Source organism: Hemiscyllium ocellatum, chromosome 29 (assembly GCF_020745735.1).
Source record: "Hemiscyllium ocellatum isolate sHemOce1 chromosome 29, sHemOce1.pat.X.cur, whole genome shotgun sequence".
Classification (NCBI taxonomy): Eukaryota; Metazoa; Chordata; class Chondrichthyes; order Orectolobiformes; family Hemiscylliidae; genus Hemiscyllium; species Hemiscyllium ocellatum.
In genome coordinates, this window is record NC_083429.1 from 14,068,140 (window position 1) to 14,083,879 (window position 15,740).

The window sequence follows — 15,740 nt, forward strand, 5'->3', positions numbered from 1 at the left end:
CCAGTGGTTCATTGCCATATGCCTCACTGAAATTGGCGGATGGACCTAAAGCAGGGTTACTGATTGTGGGATGGGGAGAAATCTCCGAAAATGGGTGGGTTTGAATCCTGATATATAGAAAGCAGAGATGTGAAAGGGCCTCATCACCTCGACGAATATTTTCATGTCAGAAAAGATTGATTCCATCCTGCATTTGTTAATGCATGTCTTACTCTGCATAAAACGGTAACAAATGACAATACTGGAAGTCAAATTGGAGATGATCTTCCTGCTGCCACAACGCAAAGCGCTAACCACTGCACGATACCGGCACCACATGGAATAGCATGATGCAAAAGAAAACAGTAAAGATAGTGGCAGAGGATATGTTCTGAATAGGACCACATGAACAGTAGGAATACTTGACAGACAATGAGTGAGACATGCAAGCTCATGGTGAGTTGAATGGTTAACTTCAGTATCTACAGAGCCGATGGATGTTTCCTAACTTAGTTTGTTGAAAGCGAAGATTGATATACTTCTCCAGAAAATGAAAGAGTCAGGGAATGGCGCAGGGAATTGCTGGAATGTATTTCTGCAAAATAAATGCAGTTTACCATTGGCTACTTTACCAATTTCCTCATTCAAGGAAGTGACCACTGCTGTGGAATATTGTATCGTTTCAGTTTTCAGGCGTGGTACAAGCAACTGTGTGGTGCAGCAGAGAAAACTAAACTGGAAATGTGGATAGGGATGAGCTAGTGGATATGGGTTCAGTAGTGACATCAGTGAGTGTGAAGAATATCTCTGAAAGTATAGAGTCACTTGAAATGCCAGGGACTGGGAGCTCCAAAGTTGCGTGGAACAGCTTCTGTTGAGATGGTATACGTCGCATGAGGCTGGGAGCTCCAAGCTCAACTGCAGCAGCTTCCATTGACACGAAACAGGGAGCATTGGGACATCGAGCTGGCATTTCCAACTTTGTCTGGAACAGCTTCTATTTACATCTGCACAGAGAGAAACGGAGGTTTTCTTTCGCTCTCTGAACTTTCTCATTTGACTAAATCTGCTCTGGGCAGCAAGGGATTTTTTTTGCTCATTTCATCTTATTCCATTTCTTGTAAACTCGCACAGGTCGTTAAAATGCACTCAATCTTCGAAAATTAGCGGGAATGTGATGTTGTGATTAGGCATTAGTTTATCACCTGTAATGGAGCACACTCAGTAATGTGAATTTGAACTACATCAGATGAGCGGAGATCCCATTGAATGGTTGAGTAGACATGAAGTGAATGGAAGTTGCATGAGGATGAGTGTTTTTTTCGTAACAAAACTTGCCGCTGCACAAAGAGTGGATCATTGGAATGAAGCAGTAAAGGTGGCTATCTTTCCTGGTTATTCAACTTGTGAACATGAGTACGATTGGTAATGTCCATCTATAGATCACAACTCTGCAGAATGCCAATCTTAAGCACGCGTGCAAGCACAATGTCAGAATGGGTAATGCGCTTGATGACGGTCCAGAGATGGCAGTTAAGCTTTCCACTTGGTTCAGGAGCAAGACTGGCAGGCTTCAAACTCACATGCCTGCTAATCTACCGCATTGTTCCAAAGCCGAAATAAGGTTTGAATTATTAACCTGTTGGAGCAGACATTTCCAACAATTGAATCATGCAAAACTGAGGCCTCTGTCTTCATTCCCCAACACAAACCCACTGCCTCGCAACTGAGTAGAGAGTGTGGTCTTGGAAAAGCACAGCAGGACAGGCAGCATTCGAGGAGCAGGAGAATCGACGTTTTCGGCAAAAAAGAGGCTTGTGAGCCGAGGCGGTAGAAAGACAAATAGGAGGAGGCAAGGTATCTGGGAGTGTGATAGGTGGGTTGAGGTGGGGGTAATGGTGTTAGGTCCGAGAGCAGAGTGGAGTGGATCAGTGAGAAGGATGATGGGCAGATAGGAAAGTTCATGAGTGCGGTGCCAACATGAAACGATCGAACTGGGATAAGATGTCGGAGTTGAAATGAGTAATATATTGAATTCCACATTGATGCCGTGTGGTTGAACGGCCCCAATGTGAAAGATTAAGCCTTCTTCCTCCTGGCGTCGGGTGGTAAAAGTATAGCGATGGTGGATGCCCAGGAACTGCATGTACCTGGCTGAGTGGGAGGGACAGTTAAAGTGCTCGGTCACAGGCAGTGATGTCCCTTGGTGTGGGTGTCCCGGAGATGTTCTCTGAAGCATTCTCCAATTAGGCATCCTGTCTCTCCAATGTAAAGGAGACTTCGTTGGGAGCAACGGATAGAGTAAATGTCATGTGTCGATTTGCAATAAAACTCTAATGGATGTGGAAGAATCATTTGAGTATTTGGACAGAGTTAAACCGAATGTGTGGGTGGATTTTGCAAATCCTCTGATGGAATGGGAAGGTGCCTGGAGGGGAGGGTCGTTTGGTGGGTGGCGTAGAGCGGAGGGAATTATCTTCACAGAAAACTGCTAGTCATGTGGAACGAAATACATGTCTGCTGGTGGTGTCCGTTTGCATGTGCTGGAAATTGTGGATTTCAACGGAGATTGGTGGGGTGGAAGGTAATGACCAGGGCGATTCTACCTTTGTCATAATTGGAGGGGTGAGTCTTGAGTGCGGAGTTGCTGGAAGTGGATGAGATGCTCTGGAAAGCAGCATTGACCACTTTGGTGTAGAAATTGCTTCACCATTGACTCAATTTCTCCTTTACAATTGTCTGAGTCTGAACGAGTCACGTCATGACCATGGTGAGATACCTCCCCAAGTCTACATACTTGTACCTTATTAACATCATGCGGTTCTTCGACGTCTCTGCTCTTCTGCAGCTCAAACTCTCTTCCATTCCTTTGGTCTAAACTATCCTAATGCACTTCCATCCATCCACTCATATTCCCACTCTACTCTGGTCTCACGCCCTCTGCCTGCATGCATGCCTGTACTTGATGGCTGTAGAGTGTTTTATTGTGACTTATCTGAATGATGTTTTTAGCACCGTCTATTTTCACAACCGCGTTCTGCTGCTTTCGCAGCTTTACCTTTCCACACGAGCTCCAACATGGTGGAAGGGAGGAAGTTGCAGACTGTTCACCCAATGATGCAATGCTGAGGTCTTCGAACAAATACGATGCCCGTGGGAGAATTCACAACAGGGGTTGTTCATCCATCACGGCTCAGCTAATTATCAAAGTTTTCGTCAGTTTATTCAAATCTTTTCACTGTCTCCGCTCCATCTATCGTTGTAATGTCCTACAGCCCACTCAAGAACAATTAGAGGTGGTCACTAAATGCCATCCCAGGCAGCGAATCCGACATCCAAGATTTTTTTAAATTATTGCTGTCTCAGATATCTGCATTTCCTCGAATTCCAACCTTTTGATCATACTTGATTTTAACTCTTTTTTGCCTATCGCCCGAAATTTCATGTATAAAATCCATAAAGCACGAAATCTCTTCATTAAGGCGATCTCATAATGCCATTAGGAAATGAGTTACTCACTAAGTGAAGAAGAAAAACTGATACATGTTCAAATCAACGGCAATAACATTGTATCAATACTGCATCGTGCCTTTCATATAATGGAAATTCAAAGGCTTTCCTCTGACTGGAGTTTAAGCACATCTTGATCGCAGTCGTATAACGAGATATTGCGAAGCTGACAAAGTGTTATATCAAACAAATGATCAAACAAGTAGGTTTCAAGTAGTATTTTACACGACAAATCTCAGTTTGCATCACAAACCTCGGTTGATGGAGTTTGTTCTGCGAGAGGTCATCATTGTTACTTCAATGTAAAAGCACCACTTTCGCACATGGCGCTGTAGCTCAGTGATTAGAGCTCGAACCTTGTTTGCCAGTGGCCATGAGCTCGAGTCCCACTGGGACTTTGCTGCGTTTTCGCACATAGACTGCAGCAAACATCCGAGCGTGCTTTCTCGCTGTTGTTCAGAATTAATTCTGATGAAAAAACGTGAAGCCATTTTCTCCAGGGCTAATCTATTTGAGTTTGCAGTTTCACTTCGATGAACATGAGAATAACACGCAGCTAACCCGAAGAATGCTCCAGTTAGGCAGGAAGACCAACATGTGACTGTAGAAGCCGTAGAGAAACGTGGAAACAGTGGCAGAGGAAACGTACGGGTAAGCGAATTAATGATTCTGTTCCTTATGTAGCGACTAAACAACTACGAAGTAAACAGGCAGGAGGCTGCAAGGTCACAGGAAGCCAAGCTGCCTCAGGAGGTTTACTTTCAGCATGTATCAATTCTTCATGTCTGGGCCTGTCCACGAATGGCAGCTGCCTGACTGATTACACCTTTGCTTACGTAAACAGGCTTTGGTTTTAAAGTCTAAAGTGTAGGAAGAAGAAGCCAAATGGTGAAATTCGTCATGAAGTCGGTCTCTCCTGAGGCCTTTGTCACTCTCGCCAGGTGGGTCTGCATATTTACCTTAATAGGTGAAAATGAGGTTCAGTTCTCTTTCGGGTCATGAACAAATCTAACCGAATCTGACTTCTCTCCCATATGTTGTTTCATTAGAGGTTAGTGGTTTGCAGGGAAAGTACCATTGAGATGAACACTTCAGACGCCAGACTGCGGGCCAAACACTGCAAACTGGAAATGAGAATGTATGGATGTTTGATGAGTGGAACTGACATCGTGCATTATTCTATGCTGTAAAACCACGTGTGTCACGAACATCTTTTTTTGGAAGAAACTTCTCATCGCAGATAAACAAAGCTATTATGTTTACAGAAGATGCATTTGCAAAAGCCGTGCAACCTGGTCGATTAGCCTTTTTTGATTCAGCGCTTCCACCATTGTGGTTTGGGTTCATTTTCTGGTCATGGAATCAGGATTTATTGTTCCTGTCACGGAAAACAACAGAAGTAGAGCATCTTTGACAGGGATTGCATTTCACACACGTTTGCATGTGACTTGCAATTTTGCTGCAGGACCACACAGTGGCTCACTGGTTAGCGCTACTGCCTTACAGCGTCAGAGGCCTACTTTGACTCCAACTCGGTCAACTGTAGGTAAGGTGACTACTTCAGGAGCGAATGGAGAGTCATAAGCTAGATAATTGTTTTTGGAGGGCTATTTCCTGGGGGGTTGGTGTGGATTTGTTGCATTAAATGGCCTATTTCTGTACTGGTGCGGCATGGAAACAGACCCTTCGGTCGAACCCGTCCATGCCGACCAGATATCCCAAACCAATCTTGTCCCACCTGCCAGTACCTGGCCCATATCCGTCCAAATCCTTCCTATTCATATACCCATTCAAATCCCTCTAAAATGTTGCAATTGCACCAACTTCCACCACTTCCTCTGGCTGCTCTTTCCATACACTACCGCACTCTGTGTGAAGAGGTTGCCCTTTAGGCCTCTTTCATATCCTACCCCTAGCACCCTCAACGTATGCCCTCCAGTTCTGGACTACCCCTCCTCAGGGAAAAGACTTTGCCTGTTGACCCACTCATAATTTTCAGAGTAGGGCAAAAGTGAGGAATAACAGTCACTTCCCCGTGAGGGATTGATCCATTATGCGACAACTAAATGAATCACCTGTGACTGAAATGGCTCCATCCTCCCTACACTGGTAATGGCATGATACACCATTAGAATGGATTTGCCTGCATTGAACTGGACACAGCATTCTTTCTGAAGACGGACTTTACTGGGATATAGAGACCTGGCAAAACACACGGAGGGATATGCCTGGAATCAGAAGACGTCAGGAAGAATGAATAGCGTTTCCTTGGGAAAAAATATTGCAAAGGAATCCACTGAGATCCTATGGGATAAAGCCATTAGAAAAGACAAGTCGGGGTTTCATGGGGTGGTGGAGCAGACACATAGATTGTGTGGCCTGAAACCAGGAAAAAGGGATTTATGTCCATACGGAAATTTTCCAGATGATGTGAATTTCGTGACAGTAAACAGGAAGAAAATTTCCTCACACAGATGGCTCTACAACTGGAGTTTAGAACTTCGAAACCAGTGATGAATGATAAAGAATGGTTTGGAGCACGGCTTGTTTTTTTTTCATTGTAATGTTTTTGAAATTGGGACTTATTTCTTTTTTTCAGAGAAAATTAATTTCAGGCGCGTACAGACACACAACGAATGAATTTAACGGGGACAGAGGGTCTGCTCTGTAGGGATGGGTTTGTGTTAATTGATTACCGTTAATTGGAAAGTAATTGTATAACACATACAACTGAATACGACTAAATTTGAAAATTATTATGAACGGTTTAGCAGCTCTATCTAAGTGAACTTCTATAAATTTTTAAAAGAACTGAGCTATTTGTTTTAGCTCAGCATTAAAGGGAAGCTGCTTAGCTCAGCCTGCTGCATAACTGTTTTATGATACAAAGTGTTCCCAATATTGTGGGATTAATTCTCGCAACGTCTCATTTTACCATTACGATCCTGATATCCCCACTGTCCAAATGTATTCGACGATGGCGAGAATCAAAGGGATATTATGCCATAGTGAGGTGGAACTGATCTGCTGAGAAACACACAATTTTTTTCATCTGTTGCATTGGACATTTGGTTGCAATAACAGAGGAGGTATTGAGTGAATTTGCTGCTCACTTATCTCACCCAAAAATATCCCGTGACAAGGCTCGAAACATATTCCTGTTTGAATTCTCTAAGCCTCACAGTAGTAATTTTAAAAAATATATATCATTTCGATTCGAATTTTTCCAACAACATTGAAAATATCCAAAGAGATAAATATCATTCTTTTTGTCTTGTTTTAATAACCTGTATGAGTTTAAAGCAATTGCAATAACATGAAACGATATAAGCGTCCTTTTCACAATTTAACACAGTGTTTAATGAGCGGTTTGAGAAATCGAATCCGTCCCAAACATCACCCCTGTATCTCTATTCAGAGTTGGATATTCTCCTCGGGAATATTTCTGTTTGGTCGTATGTAAAGGAGGCATTTCCCAAGGGCAGGCCACTCCACAAAATCAGAAGTTAGATCTTTAGAGTGAATGCTGCTTTATTCAACGTTCTATTGCAACGTGTGTGTGTGTGTGTGTGTGTGTGTGTGTGTGTGCGTGTGCGTGTGTGTGTCGGTGTGTGTGTGTGTGTGCGTGTGTAAGAATTCAGAACGTTGGGAATTGATGGTCAGCCAAATGAATGTTCTTCCTGTAGAATGTGGGAGGCAAAAGTCACGAATAATGTCCCAAGTATCTGCATCTGTGGGAAGTGCATCCAACTCTAGTTTCTTGGTAAGTGTCGATGGAAACTGGAGCTGGACGTTGGATTACTCGGGAGACTGAGGAGATAATTGAGAGGAATTTTCGGCAGGCTGTAACACCTCAGGTATGCTATGCGGTTATAAGCATAGCATACCGTTATAGATACTTTTGAGGGGGAATGACTTAGGAGGGGTAACACATGGGGTACAGGTCTCTCGCACAGAGTTTGTTCCTGTTGCTCAAAAGAGATGGGTGACAGGAAGAGAGCATTATTTTTGGAGACTTCATCGTGAGAGAAACAGATTGCAAATTCAGTGGGTGAGGACACACTTATGACTGGTATGTTGCCTCCCAGCTCCCAGGGCTTGTAATGTCTCGCATCGTGTTTGTGCGATTCTTAAGGGAGAGGGGGAGTAGTCCCAAGTCATGGTCCACATATGAAACTACAACATTGGTAAGAAATGCCATATAAGGCTGAAATTCAGTGGGCCAGAGTGACATCTTTGATCTAGATCAAACAGAGTTGTTCTCTCTGATTTGTTACCCATGACACGTCGTGCAGAGATGAAGAATAGGTAGAGAGCTTTTGAACATAAGGCTACCGGGATGATACAGAGAGGCAGGATTTGGATACCTGGATAATTGTGTCTTATTCTGAAGTCGGTGGTACCTCAACAAATAGGATAGTTTTCACCTGAACCACTGGAGAACCAATATTCTGGGGGTGGTGAGGGGAGGGGGGATAATTTGCTAATGCTCTTCTGGAGGGTTTACCTGAACTCAGCAGCACAATGGGAACATGAATTGCAGGTCAGTTTTACAGGAGGTTTTGAGTAGTGAGGATATAACTAGGTTTGCAAGAGGGTACTGGCAAGGATGAAGGTGGTTCCAAGTGTGTTTACTTCATCGCCAGGAGCATCTGGAATAAGGTAGATGAACTTAGAACATGGGTTGTTAACTGGGAGTTCGACGTTGTGCCCATTTCAGATACATGAATGGAGCAGTGAAAGGACTGGGAGTTCCTAGTGCCACAGTTTTGATTTTTCAGTAAGAACAAGGAAGTTGGCTAAGGAGGGCGAGGTGTGGCATGATTAGCCAAGGACAGCATTACGGGAGTGAAAAGAATATTTGATGAGCACTCTACGGAGTCCACTGTGCTAGAAAGGTCTGATATTAGACTCAGGAATGGGGAGTTCACTGTGAATGGAGTTTTCAATAGCCCACTGAAACATTCCAGAGATGTAGAGGAAAAGATTGCAAAGATGATTCTGAATAGGAGCGAAAATAACGGGTAGTTGTTATGGGGAATTTTAACTTTACCAATAATGATTGGAAAGCTTATAGTTTGAGTAAATCTGATCGGTAAGTTTTTGTCCAATGTGTGCAGGAGGATTTCCTGACATAGCATATAGTCAGGCCAACAAGAAGCAAAGCCACATTGGAATTGGTACAGGGTAATGTACCAATCTGGTCGATGTGGAGGGAAGTGAGCACTTTGGTGATCGGAATAGGTGGGACCTATTCATCTGTGTCACAATTGAAAAAAGGCAATGCTGCTGAGGAGACTATTGTGATACAACCTATTAGAATACACGAAATTAATGTTCGTAAGGAGTTTGTGTTGGCAATTCCTGAAAGTGTGAAAAAAGGTCTGTCCGTTGGGCTTGATGAGATGTATCCTAGGATTCTCTGGGAATCATGGGTGGAGACATTTAACTGTGGACTTTGTGTCATCAGCGTCTCTGTGATTAGTGCGAGAAGACTCAAAATTAGTAAATATTGACCCCTTCTCCAAGAAGAGGAGGAGAACTTTGATAATTGGAGAACATTGAGCCTCAGTTTCGTTGTAGATAAAGTGTTGGAAAAAGTTAATTGAGATGGGATTTATGATCATCTAATAAGGAAAAAGTTGATTCGGGATAGTCAATTCGATTTTGTGAAGAGTAGTTTGTGCTTCACGAACCTGATTGAGCTCTTTGAGAATTTGAGCTATTAGGCGGATGAGGGTGAAGCGATTAAAATGGTGGATATAGTTTTCACCTAGGCATTGATAATATTCCCCAAGGTAGTCTACTGCATAAAATACATAGGCATATGATTGAATGTTTTTTTATTGGTTTGGATCAGAAACTGGCTAGCTGAAAGAAGACAGAATGGGTAGTTGGTGGGAAATATTCGTTCTGGATTTCAGAAACTAGTGGTTTCACAGAAGGTTTCTTTTCCTGTCCACTGCTGTTTGTCATGTTTATAAATAACCTGGAATAGGGCATGGAATGATGGGTCAGTAAATTTCCCGATAACACGAAGCTCAATGGAGTTCTCAACAGTGCCAATTGTTTCTGAAGATTGCAGTGGGACATGAATAATGTGCAGAGCTAAGCTCAGAGGTGTCAAATAGAAATTAATGTGGGAAAATGTGAGGTCATTCACTTTGGAAGCAGCAATAAGAAGAAAGAGTTCTGGGCTCAAAGTAATATTCTTGGATGTTAAGCTGAACAGAGAGACCTCGGCGCTAGTGTGCAAAAAACGCTGCAAGTTACCACCCGTGTTGACAGGTTTGTTTGGAAGGAGCACGGAATGATTGATTAATTGGGAGAGAGGCTGAGTTTCGGAGCCATGAGGTCATGTTGCACTCCAAAATTCTCTGGTGGCCGCAATTGTGGAATTGCATTCAGTTCTGATCGTCACATCATCGGACGGATGTGCATTCATTGGCAAGGGTGCAGAGGAGATTAACTGCGGTGGTGACTTTTTTGGAGGGAAAGTCTTACGACGAGAGACTGCGGGAACTCGGGCTGTTTATGACAGAGAGAAGAAGTTTGAGAGATGATTTAATAGAGACATACAGATGATCAGATGCTTTCTTAAGTTGGACAATGAAGGACATTTTTTTTTACAAATGGTGATGGTTGGCACAAGGGCACACAGCTTTAAATTGTGGCTGATAGATGCCGAGGCACGTTCTCTTCTCAGTGAGTAGAAAAGTTGCAGAATGCCTAGGATTCAACAGTCGGAGATGCACCAACTTTTAGGGCTTTTCAATGATCGGGGATAATCTTTTGAGTCATAATTATAAAATGTCGTTCGGTTTGACATTTGATTAGGAACGCGTTGGGTGTAACATCAAGGGCCAAAGAGCCTTTCTTGTACAGCAATATTCGGTCCTCGAGCTGTTCTCAACCTGATGTTGCAATCATCCTGGCCAATATCAGTGAAATTAGCGCCTGGCGTGGATCAATCTCTCAACTTCGGCAGCTCAGACACCTCCAGTCTGCTATAGAAGCACGGCAACCTGATCAATTTCCCCAATGGAGCTGACATCAGAGGACGTTGAACGGCTCCTGTTCTTACCACTGAGGCCAGAAATTCAATTACTCAATTTTTGCTGTGGATCTGAATTGAAACACACCTCAGAGGTGGTTGTACTGATTATTGATCATCCATTATGTCACATCAGGTTCAGGAAAAGGACAGAGAAAAACGTGGTGAAAAAAGATGTTATTGAATATAATTCTGGATTAGTGGTGCTGGAAGAGCACAGCAGTTCAGGCAGCATCCGGGGAGCAGCGAAATCGACGTTTCGGGCAAAAGTTCTTCATCAGGAATAAAGGCAGAGAGCCTGAAGGGTGAGGATGGCGGGGGCGGGGAGGTATGGGGGGAGAAAATGGCATAGAGTACAATAGGTGAATGAGGGAGGGGTTACTGAATATAAGTTTACCGTGGCTTCCTGCGTTGATCACGGGCAATTTTTGGTTTCTACTGTACTGGGATTTTACTTCCATCAGTTTCAATTCGTCACAGAATTCGATTCACTGACACATCACCAAGTTCCTTTGGAAAGTTCATATGACACATTGACCAACATTGCACACAACGTCAATAATCTTCAGCATTACGACATCCAAGAGTACGTGGCATGGTTTGTATAAATAGTATACAAAGCGCAATGCTATGCAAGATCTAATTGAATTCCAGTTTAGATTAGATTACATTCCCTACAGTGTTGAAATAGGCCCTTCGGCACAACCCACCCAAACCCATTTCCCTTTGACAGATGCACGGAACACTACGGGAAATTTAGCATGACCAATTGAAATGACCTGTATATCTTAGTATTGAGGGAGGAAACTGGAGTACCCAAAGCAAACCCACTCAGTCACAGGGAGAACGTACAAAATCCACACAGTCAGTTGCCCAAGACTGTGACGCAACAATGCTAATCAATGAACCACTATGCCATCACAGTGCAAAGTAGCAAGAATCCAGAGTAATATTCAAAGTGTCAGATATTCACATTCATTACGTTGGCCAGAATTCCAGCCTTGCAAGGGCAAGTCTGCCGCTGAATCCCCAGAATCCACGTGTATGCCTGTTCCATTGGTCCACCTGGAAGCCTCTGTTCAGCCTGACAGAGCAATCAGAAATCTCCACTTTCTGATCTGAAGCTGCAACAGGATTTGTCTAATCCAGCTGAGAGGGCAGCGAGGTACCCGTGAGACCTTAATATTTCTTGATGTAGATTCATATTGCCCTCATTATGTTAGTGTTTAAAGACCTAGGCCAGAAAGAGCCCAGTTAGGACGGAAGATGAGGAGGCCATTCTTCACACCGCTCCTGCCCCGCCCCGCCATTCGATATCATCATGGCTGAGCCAGTATGTTAATGCTTTCTTTTCAGCCTATCAACATCATCGTGTTTCCTACTGGCTAACAGATATAATAATCGAGCTCTATCTTCAATAGACATCGAAATTGTTCATTTTTGCGAATAAAGGAGGTCCGTTTCACGGCATTTGGGTTCCTGCTCCAATATTGCAGGTTTTGCAATGGTGCAGCGGAGTCTGGTCTGATCACATATCAAATCAAGAACTAAACCACGTTTCTGCTGAGACGCATATCGAAGATCTTGGAATGTCAACTTCGGCAATCACTAGGAAATCCAACGGGCTTTCTCTTGCGCCACAGAGCCGCGCAAGCAGGCATTTTTAAGCACACAGGGTTGCCTTTGCCTCGGGACTCCCATCTCACGTAGGTCTGCCTTCATCACGCTTTCCAGTACCAGGTGCTTATCCAAGTGTGCTCTGGCTATTCAAGTGTTTGTCTACACACTACTGAAATATTCTACTGACATGTAGCTATGCCACACTTTCAGATAGTGAAGTCCAGACAAATACCACTGTCTGTTTGAAATTATTTATTCTAAATTTCCGCTTAGCCACTTGTCTCTTGCTTTTAATCTATGCTACTGCGTATTATTACTTCCCAAAACATGCTCATTTCTGACACACATATCTCTCTTCTTCATAATATGTGCACGTTAATCAGTTTCTCACACAGCCTTCTCTGCACTTGGATAAACAGCCACAGGCTGGCTCGTCTACCTTTGCAATGGAAATGTTCCAGCCCTTTGTCATTCTTATCATCTCTTCAAAACATCTTCTCCTGGAATCAGACGCTTCCTGCAACCTTCAATGGAAAAACGTTATCTGAAGAAAAGACAAAATTACTCAACAAAACTCAACAGCTCTTTTACATCTATAGAGAGAAAGGAGAGTTAATGCTTCGGGTCCAATGATCCGTTTTTGAAACTAATGGGACATGCGGGTGCGAAAAGAATGTGAAAGAAGGCGGACGGATCTGAAATGATTGAACTCGATGTTGGGTCCTGAAGACTGCATAGTCTGTCAGTAGAAAATGAGGTGCCGTTTTTCCAGCTTGTGCTGTGCCTTGAAGGAGCACTGCAGCAAACCGGAGTCGGAAATTGTGCCTTGGCAACACAGTGTAATATTGAAGTCACAGGAGACTGGAAGATCAAGATAATTTTTGTTGATTCCATACAGAACGTCGGTGATCTCAGCTTTGTCACTGACTCTGTTTTGCTCTCCCCATTGTGCAGTGATAAAATTCAGAGGAGGAAATACAGTTGCCTGGATTGAAAGTAGTGCTGACAAATCACTAAAAACAGTGTCTGGAAAGTCACACAGTGAGGAGAGGTATGGTAACCCAGCAGGTCCTCTAGCTTAAACATTAGAACGTTACAGTGCAGTTGGCCCTTCGGTCCTCGATCTTGCACTGACCTGTGAAAAAAATGTGATGCCCATCTAACCTTCATCGTTACATTATTATCCGTATATATGTCCAATTCACATTCAGTGAGTCTCCGACTGTTGCAGGCAGGCTGATCCACGCCCGTACTACTCTCTGTGTGAAGAAATTAGCACAGTTATCTGTCCTAAATCAATCGGCATTCAATTTAATGCTGTAGCTCCTCGTGTTGGCCTTCCCTATCTGAGGAAAGAGGCTCTCACTCTTCACTCTATCTAACCTTCTGATAATCATATAAATCTTGATTAAGTCACCTGTCAACCTTCTTCTCTCCAACGAAAACAACCTCAGTCTCCTCAGACTTTGCTCGTAAGACTTTCGATTCACACCTGTCATCATCCTAGTAAACCTCCTTTGAACCCTTTCCAGAGATTTCACATTTTTCCAAAATTCAGTGACCAGAGCTGCATGCAATACTTGGTGGTGCCCTACCAGGTGGTAAAGCCGCAACTTCTGTGATTTTATGGAGTGGTGTTTTCTGGGCAAATGTTGGCATGCAAGGAATTCTGGTCCAGAGGGTCGCGACAGAAAATGTCCTGCATTTTGCTGGCAAGTTGTGGAGTTCAGTGAGATGGAATATTGGTGAAAGTGGAAAAGAATGTATACTTTCCACCGCTTCCAGTCACCAGTAAGCATATCCAAGTCACATTCAGACATTCAGACATATTTCCTCATCTTTAAAAGGTATGCACACTTTCAGTTTGCCATGCGACAGTTTCGTAAATTAATTCAGTACTGACAGGATTACCGTTTAAAGCTGTGTGACAGATGTTGCAAACGGTCATACCAGACAAAATGAGGTGCCACGTGAAAAACAAATGTGTTTCATTCAGGAAAGATAAAATACAATTGTTCATATAGAATTGTTCATAGAAAACTGTGGTGAACTGTCTGCTGATTTTTTTAGATGGGGGAAGAAGACGTCCGCATGAGCACCACTCTCATGCTGACTTTGATCTCCAGGATCTGCAGCCCTCACTTTCACCTGCGGGAAAGGGAACAGAGTCATCATTAACAATTGTGTTTTGAACTGGAAGAATTTTTCAAGCGAAGTTTGATTGAGCGTTGGGATGTGGAAGTTCTGGTTAGATTAGTTGAGCCCAACAGCATTCTATGATTGATCAGAGCCCCCAGCGCGCCCATGAGTTTCTCTGATTGGTTGGAGCACCAATGCCTACAGCATGGTCATGTAGAACTGCCTCTTCTACGCTGTTGGGCATTATACATCATCAGTTCGGATGGGTCCTGCAGCATGCACAGGGTTAATATGATTGGACAGCATGCTTGCGGCGAGTGATCATTGGAACGAAATGTTGTCGTCTTCAATCGATAGTTGGCGAGTGAGGGCGAAAGGGGAGGGAAGCACCAGGTGCTAGAGCACAGTTAGAGGTTCCATGTTTTGTCATTATATGACTCTGGACCCAAAAACAGTGGCTCTGGGCTCGCCAATTAAGCCAAAGAGAGTCTGAGTCTTCTTCCCAGAAACAGACCCCAGTCAGCCGCCGCTATTCCTGGTTCAGTTTTATCTTGTTTTAATTTATCAGGTCACTGTTGGTTTATCTATCTTTAGTGTCAACAGAGATGAAAATAAATGATATTGTTTGAAATCATTGTTGTGGTCCAGGAGGATGTGGTGTTGTTGGGAGACGTTTGGCTGTGTATTAGTGATTTGGATTGATGGGAAAGTGTACCCCATGAACACCTCTGTCCCTTACCTTGCTGTAAATGTTTCAGATACGAAAATAATGGATATCCGTATCCTTTTTTTGGAACAAAAACCTGCTTTGAGAGGTGGTGAAGATTGGACTGAAGCAGTGACAGTGATGATCTTTGTTGCTTGTTCAATTCGTGCACATCACTGCTATTAATCATGTCCGTGCTAACATCACGGCTCTTATACAATGGTCTGTTCGTCGGGCCAGTGGCGCAATGGATAACGCGCTTGACTACAGATCAGGAGACTGTAGGTTCGCGTCCTACCTGGCTCGAGGGAAATGCAGGCATTTATTACGCTTTGAAAACTGATTTCTCTTCAGCCGAAATAAGGTGTGAGTTTTTAATCTGCAGGAATAAGAATGCCTTCATGAAATGTCCACGAGAAGCTGAGGGTCAATATTCCAGCGTCATCACCGGAAGGAAGCCGAATAGTCGCACACGTTGGTCGTGGGTACCTTTCCATTTCACAAAGCCACGGATCACATCACTGTTGCTCGCGGGAATGCTCGGCTTTGAGCATTTTTTTTTTGAAACTCCTTGGCCCATGCATTCAGAGAAGAATGGAAAGTTCAATGTCCAACTAATCTTTATAGAGAGTGAGTTCCAGAGTCTACCACCTGAAGACTGATAAAGTTTTCCGACAAATCTATTCAAAGCTTTCTGCATCTTGTCTGAAATCTACAAACCCTGGTGATCGA

General features: G+C 43.4%; 1 non-coding gene across 1 annotated transcript; it reads left to right on the forward strand.

Moving 5' to 3' along the window:
* The first annotated feature begins 15,241 nt into the window (after positions 1-15,241).
* On the forward strand, positions 15,242-15,314 carry trnac-aca (transfer RNA cysteine (anticodon ACA)). Its single transcript has one exon. It is a non-coding gene; the product is annotated as a tRNA-Cys (tRNA).
* The last annotated feature ends 426 nt before the right edge of the window (positions 15,315-15,740 follow it).